This window comes from Crocodylus porosus, unplaced genomic scaffold (genome assembly GCF_001723895.1).
Source record: "Crocodylus porosus isolate Cpor-Errol unplaced genomic scaffold, CroPor_comp1, whole genome shotgun sequence".
Taxonomy (NCBI): domain Eukaryota; kingdom Metazoa; phylum Chordata; order Crocodylia; family Crocodylidae; genus Crocodylus; species Crocodylus porosus.
Window position 1 is genome coordinate 11285859 of NW_017728907.1, and position 7554 is coordinate 11293412.

Here is a 7554-nt window from a genome sequence, read left to right on the forward strand (position 1 = left end):
CAGCTGTTTACACCACCTGGCATGGCATTGATCCTATCTGGCCCCAGGCCCATCTGCCCCACACCCACCACCAGCGGTGCCAAGTGTAGTGGGTGGGCAGGCAGGGTCTCGACGGAGACTGGCCTGGGACACCCGTAAACAGCACAGTCAGTTGGGTGGATAGAATGAGGCCATAGGCAGGCAGGGATGGGCGTCTGGGAGTGGGTAGCATCCAAGAGTAGGACAGGCAGGTGGGGGCAGAGCTGGGATCACAGGATGGTGACAGCACAGGACTGGGGCCGGGGCAGAACCACAATCCATTCCCTGGCACTAGTTCCTAAGTAGGGGCCAGCCCACACTGTCACCGCCCTACGATCCCAGCTCTGACCCGACCTGCCTGTCACACCCTTGGACACTACTCCCTGCCCACTCATGGCCCTATTGTATCCACCCAGCTGAGCGTGCTTTATCTGCAAAGATCTTGAGCTGGTCTCCATGGAGACCCCACCCACTCACATGGACAGGCCAGGGTACCCGAGCAGCATGGCTGGGTCTGGCAGCAATGGCACTGGCAGCAGCACTGGTAGTGGCAGAAGCGTGAGGGCAAAGTGAACCACCACCGTGGGGACTGCTGGGAAGCCAAGTCCAGCCACCACCACTGCCCCATGGCTTCCGCCTCACGCTGTGCTGTCTTCTCCACTAGTTCCATCCTTTTCACCTCTAGCTCCATCTGTGCCTTCTCACGCTCATGCTGGATCTCCAGCTCCATCTTTTTCAACTCTAGCTCATACTTGAGCTTGCTCTGTTGCTCCCGCTCTTCAGCTTCTAGCTGCATCTGGTACTTCCAGCGTTCCTCTGTAGGGGCTGATCCCTTGGAGGGCTGTGGACTTAGCGTGCGGGGATGTGATTCTGGGGAGGACTCAGGAGTTGGCGTGCATGAAGGGGGCTCTGTGGCTGAGTCATTGTTGCACAGGAGTTTAATCAGATCTTCCTTCTTTAGCCCTTTCTTCACATGAAGGCAGCTCTCTCCATCGCCCGTTCTTTTAGTTTGGGCACAGTCATTTGGATATACTCATCCGCCATCCTGGCTATCTACACGATCCAGTCGACCCGACAGTGTGGCAGAAAGCCACCTTGGTTTCTCCCCAAAATCTCTGCTGTGACCATTTGATTAGGATGGGCCCAGCAGAGGAGGCACACTCTTACCCTATCTCTTTAGATAACCTGAGCTGGCTACATTCCTGAGCCTACGTGACTGGTATCAGCTACCTGGGTGAGGGGCACCTACCTGTTGGGCTGGAGTCTGCCCAGCAACTACTGATGTATTTCAAATTGGTGGGCCGACGGCCAACCAGAGCTGGCCTCCACTGAACCAGGTGAATGAGGTCACGGGCTATATAAGTTAGGACTGCCCAGGAGGAGGGAGCAGCAGCCATGCAGGGGACTCAGAGGAGCTTTACCATCTGAAACTGGCTCTCTCCCCCATAACTCATGAGCAAGGAACTGCCTGCCTCCAGAGGGGATTTCACCAGCCTCTGGATGAAGCGTGCGAGTAAGCTACTCGAGATCTGATTAGATATCTAGCTGGCAGTAACTCAGATGTGTGATCAAAAGGCTACCTCAGCCAGACTGTTTGCTCTTTAGCATTTCTATAATATTGCTCAATCTTGTACCCTATTTTCACCTTACCCCTGTAATCAGTAAAGTTCTCCTTTGTGACCAGTGTAGGAGACTTATTGAGGGGTGGGTCTAAATTATGCCTAAGAGGCCTCTTAGTTCTCAGACCTAAGGGAGATTTTCCTTTTTGACCCCCGACTTGGGGAAGTGCCCCAAGCGCCTGTACTGGGTCAAGTACCCGTAGGACTATTAGGCCTATGTTTCCTCGAGGTCACTGGGCCAAGACAGTCCCTTCTCGGGGTGGTAGCAGCTACGTTACCTCTAGGCTAGCGAGTGTGCTTCAGGAAGGGGGTCAGCCAGATGTGAGGCACCCCTAGGGAGGCATTCCAAGCCTGAAAGGTGGGCGGGCACAGGGAGGTGGGCGGCTCAACACAGGAGCGCTTCCGACTGGCCCGCCACATGCCTTATCTGCAAGGATCTTGAGCTGGTCTCCATGGAGACCCCACCCACTCGCATGGACAGGCCAGGGTACCCGAGCAGCATGGCTGGGTCTGGCAGCAATGGCTCTGGCAGTGGCACTGGTAGTGGCAGAAGCGTGACAGCAAAGTGAACCACCACTGTGGGGACTGCTGGGAAGCCAAGTCCGGCCACTGTACTACCCCATTCCATGAACTACAGCTTCCAACATGCCCAAAAGCCATGCATGGGGATAAGGCAGGCTGCGCTCCACACCAGGCAGCAAATCTGAGCCTGGGAGGAACCCAGCCACACATGCCACAGCTCAGGCTGCCTACCGTGAGCCAGACATAATCACTTGGCAGGCTGGATCTAGTCCCTGGGCTTGATTTTATCAACCCCTACTCTATCAGCAATCTTGAAATTGGCAAGACCTAGTCAGTTTCAGACCTGCTAATAACACAGCATTGACAGAGACTGAGGTGGTCTAGGCCCACTCCCAATATCAAGCAATTCTCTGACTACCAAATAAACTGACCACATGTAACTAAGATTGTACCATCTTCTTTCCTTTCCTGTTTTACTTGGATTTCCTCATGATTTTAGAGACTTCCTTGAACACTTCTGAACCCAATGGTTCTCAACTTCATTAGATTCAAAACACCCCTGGGAAAATGCCAGCTCTTCAGGTTTCACTTATTTTTGACTACAGAAAAACAATAAGAGCAGTTCCTTCACTGTTGGAAAGAACTCCAAAAGACCAGAAGAGGTCAGAATATTTTTGCCACTATAGATTCCTACAAGAAATTTCTGGGTTTATTTTGTGAATCATATGCAGGTATTTGCACACCTAACAATGCTAATATTGAGCACGCCCCCCACAGCACTCTGGGTGAGAATCAGCAACCTAACCTAATAATGTTCTACTACATGTGGAGAGGACATGCAATAATTATGCAAGAAGATTACTAATATCTCACATTTCTGTAGCAATTAATATATTTTAATGAGTGGTTTACAAGGAAACAGATTTTAAAAGGCATATACAGTGCCTCCCCACCAGCACTATATTTGTACAGAGCAAAGGTAGTTATTTGGATGCTGTAACCCTGCATTTTCAAACCTTTTAAGTTTAAACCTTAAAACTCCACTTCCTGGCTTTGCAATACCTGTTTCTGGTATAGTTACCTTATTGTAATTTTCACCCTTATGTACTCTCAGCTGTAACTCCATCTTAATGTGATTTTTTTTGTCTGGAAATTATCTTGCTTTTTATAAAATATTAAAAGCTTCCAATATGAGCACTGAACAAGAAACATTACCATTAATAAGCTTTAATGCACAGCAAAAGTCTGTAAGTGGTTTGGGAAGCACATTACAAAATCTTTCAGGATTTGTAAAGCTTTCCAAGCACTGTTCTGCAGTGTGACTGGGGAGAAAAAATGTATTTCATGCTGCTCACAAAGTAAGCACAAAGAATACGGATGAGTCACAGCAAGTATAACAGTGCTTGATGTGTGTTTGTATGAGCTTTGGCAGTACCACCAGATTACCACAATTCCTTCATCTAATATTTTAAACAGCACAACAGAACCTAAGCATTCAATGGAAATGCTTCATGTTGTGCCATCCCATTGCCTGGATTCATGTGGGCTGCTTCACTTCACCCATTACTGTATTACATCAGTGCTTACGAATGAACAACTAGCAAAATACTTGACCACTATGTGAAGGCACTAAAAGATGTGTAAGGTGCAATGAGAAGATTCTCCAAAGGCAGGTTCTTGAGGCACCCATCCTACCATTACATAGTGTGGCAGAATGTCACCTCTGTCTCTCCCCAAAAACTCCGCTCTGGGACAATTTGGTTAATATGGGCTCTTTAGATAACCCGGAGTTGTAACCTGAGTTGGATACATTCCTGAGAGAGGAGGGAAACCTGCTTCTACTGCTTATGTCTGGCATCACATACCTGGGTGAGGGGCTTACGCTCCCTACTGTTAAGCAATGCCAACCTGATTGGGAGGGGGCTAGAGACTCTGCCAGTCTGCCCAGCAACCAGTGATGCATTTCAAATTGGTTTGCTGGCAGCCAGCCAACCAACAGGTGCTGGCCTCTATTGGACCAAGTAAATGAGGTCATAAGGGCTCTATAAAGGACTGCCCAGGAGGAGAGGGAGTAGCCATGGTGAAAACTCAGAGAGAAGAGCTGGAACATCTGAAACTTGCTCTCTCTGGAAACTCATGATCAAGGAACTCCCTGACTCCAGAGAGAATCTCCACCTGCCTCTGGATGATACTCGTGAGTAAGCTACCCGAGAGGTAACTAGATATATAGCTTGCAGTAACTCAGATGCATGACCAAAGGCTACCCAGCCAGTCTGTTTGTGCTAAGGGTTTTCTCTGATATTGCTCTACTCTGTACCCTATTCTAGCCCTACTCCTTGTAACCAATAAAGTTCTCCTTTGTACCTAGTGTGGGAGACTTATTGGGAGTGAGTCTAGCTTATGCCTTGGGGTCCCGTTGGTTCGGCTGACTAAGGGAGACCACTATTAGTGCTTGAGACTGAGGGAAGCACCCCAAGTTCTTGAAGTGAGTCGAGTACCCTCAAGGGCTACTAGGCCTATGTTTCTCAGGCAGCACAGTGCCAGGATCAGGCCAGTCCCTGAGTGGTGGCAGCTGTACCTCCAGGCTAGCAGGTGTGCTCCAGAAAGGGGGTCAGTCAGACGCAAGATGCCCCCAGGGAGGCACTTGGAACCTGGAAGGTGGTTGGGCGTAGTGAGGTGAGTGGCTCAGTGCAGCAGCACCCCCTACTGGCCCACCATACATGGCACCATCAGACATTTTCTGGGAGCCCCTGTACTATCTCTTCTATGGAACAGCCAAAGGTCTTATTTAACTGTTCTAGTTTGTTCTCTTAAGATATCATTTATAATCTCTCTGAAGAAAGAAAACCTCTCTTTAAAAGCATGGTTTCTATTTATTGAAAAGTTGTATTTCTTCTCTAAATATGTGAAATGAAATGTGGGTGTGGAATGCACGCTGTCCAAATTCGTTACTATGGCTTTGTTGTTTAATAATTTGTGATTTTGCACCATTTCTTCTCATCACAGTCCTTCGACCAGATCTTAATATCAGTGCCACAGCATGAAGTAACTCTGGAAATAGCACTGGGCTTTCTCTACTGCCAATTCAGCAACACAACATAAAAGACTGTTCAGGTTTTTCTCCTACATTCTAACCATTATAAAGAATGGAGGTATCACTTTTGGAAGTGCAAAATAACTATTGTGGCCCAGTAATGGACACAGAGAAAGCAAGGATGATTTTCAAGGGAACTGAGCAATTCATTCAGTTCTTCTTCCTGATATGGACTCTTGTTTTATACCTGTCCTGGCCATACTAAGCTAAGGACTTTGCTTGCTATGTTCCAGTCAACCATAAATAGTAGACCATTTTGGAAATGCTGTCATGTTGTTGCAATTGCTTCTAGTTATAATACTTTCCCTGAAAGGTTAAGTCTCCATTTGGAGCTGAACTAACTGGAATTCACTACTGGGTCACAGAGCTGTTAACTCAGAGGCCCAGTCCCAGTACTGAAAGCACCATGGGACTGTCACCTGCAGAAAAGTTAGGCGTGGTGTGAGGCTGTATAAAGGCTGTGGTCTTGAACAAAAACTCTAGTATATCCATGGCACCAGGAAATGTGTTTGACACTCCTTGAAGGACTAAGAATAGAAACATCAACATCATCATCTGAAGCAAACAATTCTGACCCACACTAATCTACTGGTCTACTCTAACGCACCAACAGGTTTCCCACCAAGGGGCCTACTGGGAGGCGAGGTTTAAGAGTTGCTGATGAGTCTGCAGCTTCTCAGTCTGAGTGCACAGCTAAGAAATGGAAAAGCCTATTTAAGAGCAGGATTATGTTCTGTGCAGAAAACTGACCATCACTGCATGTAAGTAGGATGTGTAGGAAAGTGATGGTGGCAGGGGCCCTGATGACCCACAGATAAACAGAAAGGATGAGTGAGGCTGAATTCCCAACACTTGTGTTTTCTGCAAAGTGGCGTGACTATCAAGTATTTGTTATGAATCAAGTCAGTGTGGTTGAGAAATTCCTCTGTTAAGCCTGGGTTCCTGGCTTTCCTGCCACACTGCCCCCAAGGGTTTCAACTGTAAACCCAGAGAGACCCTCTACTAAACAGAATTCAGCAGGAGAATGTGTAGCAACAAACTAGTGGTCTCAGAGGTCTCAAATACTAATTTTAGCATATATGGTAACTAGACAGAAAGGGCTTGGTCAACAGATCTGAGCCCAGAAGTGCATCCTACAGTCCAGGAAGCAAGAATAGTGACTAGATCTTAGCCAGACTAAGTTGACTTGAAAGCGCATGGGACCCAGCAACTGGGACTGTAGGACTCTTGGGTAATGATACAGAGAGGTACTAGGCCAGGCCTGGTCTTCTTAAATTCAGTCTGTGTTGCCCTTGGTGCAAAGAACAAGGAGGATTTATATACAACAGGGATGACTGCACTGTGGAGAAACATACCTTTTACCTTCATTCCTACCTAAGCTTAGCCTCTCTACCCTTCAGGCAAAGGGCTTAGCATAAAATCATAGGGCTGGAGGGGATCTCAAGAGGTCATCCAGTCCAACCCTGTTCAAAGCAGAATCACACTTATGGAGTATCATGCACTAGATCTTGTAACTGAAGCAGGGATTTTTAAATTGAGTTATCAAATGTTATTGGCCTATGCAGTTGTGGATTCCCTGGTTCCTCAGCTACAGTAGATACCCAACTAGCGTTGACTCATTAGAAAGCTGGCTTCCTACATGCTGACATCTTTTTATTGGTTGAAACACAACAGTAAATTTCATTGACCTCTTGGGGAGGCTACAAGCTCATTAGCTACTCACTGAACAGCAGTAGCTGTTATATGATGTTCAAATGTTTCAAAATACTATTTGCCTTATCTCTACATTTTGCCACACAGGAAAAGATACAATTCATGCAGCCCAACCATTTGCCTAGACCACAGAGTCAGCAACATTTTGCAGTGCAGGGCCACTTCAATGGAGCTCAGCTCCAAACACAAGCTACTTCCAACCAGACCACAATGCTGTCAGTCAGGACCAAAGACACGCAGCCACCTTCACCACTCCCCGTGGCTGCGACACTGTCACTTCTCCGACACCCAGGAGAAGCCACCCACTACTAAAACATTGCCACAGGCCATATGAAATAGCTCTGCAGATTGGATCTAACCCATGGGCCACAGGTTGCTGACATCTGGCCTAGACTCTAAGCAAACCTGCAGCCACACAGGAAAAAGAAAATCCAGATGCCTGTAAAATACATTTGTTTGCAATTTGAACACCTACTGTCAGAGCAAGTTAACTACAAGGTTTCATAGTTTCATAGTAGCTAGAGTCGGAAGGGACCTAGGTAGATCATCTAGTCCGACCCCCTGCCTTGGCAGGAAAGAGCACTGGGG

The 7554-nt window shown here is 47.5% G+C and overlaps 1 protein-coding gene across 1 annotated transcript in view; it reads right to left on the reverse strand.

The window, feature by feature from the left end:
• CUNH14orf80 (chromosome unknown C14orf80 homolog) overlaps positions 1–7554 on the reverse strand; it is a 144188-nt gene that overhangs the window by 129125 nt on the left and 7509 nt on the right. The gene's annotated exons all lie outside the window — the stretch shown is intronic.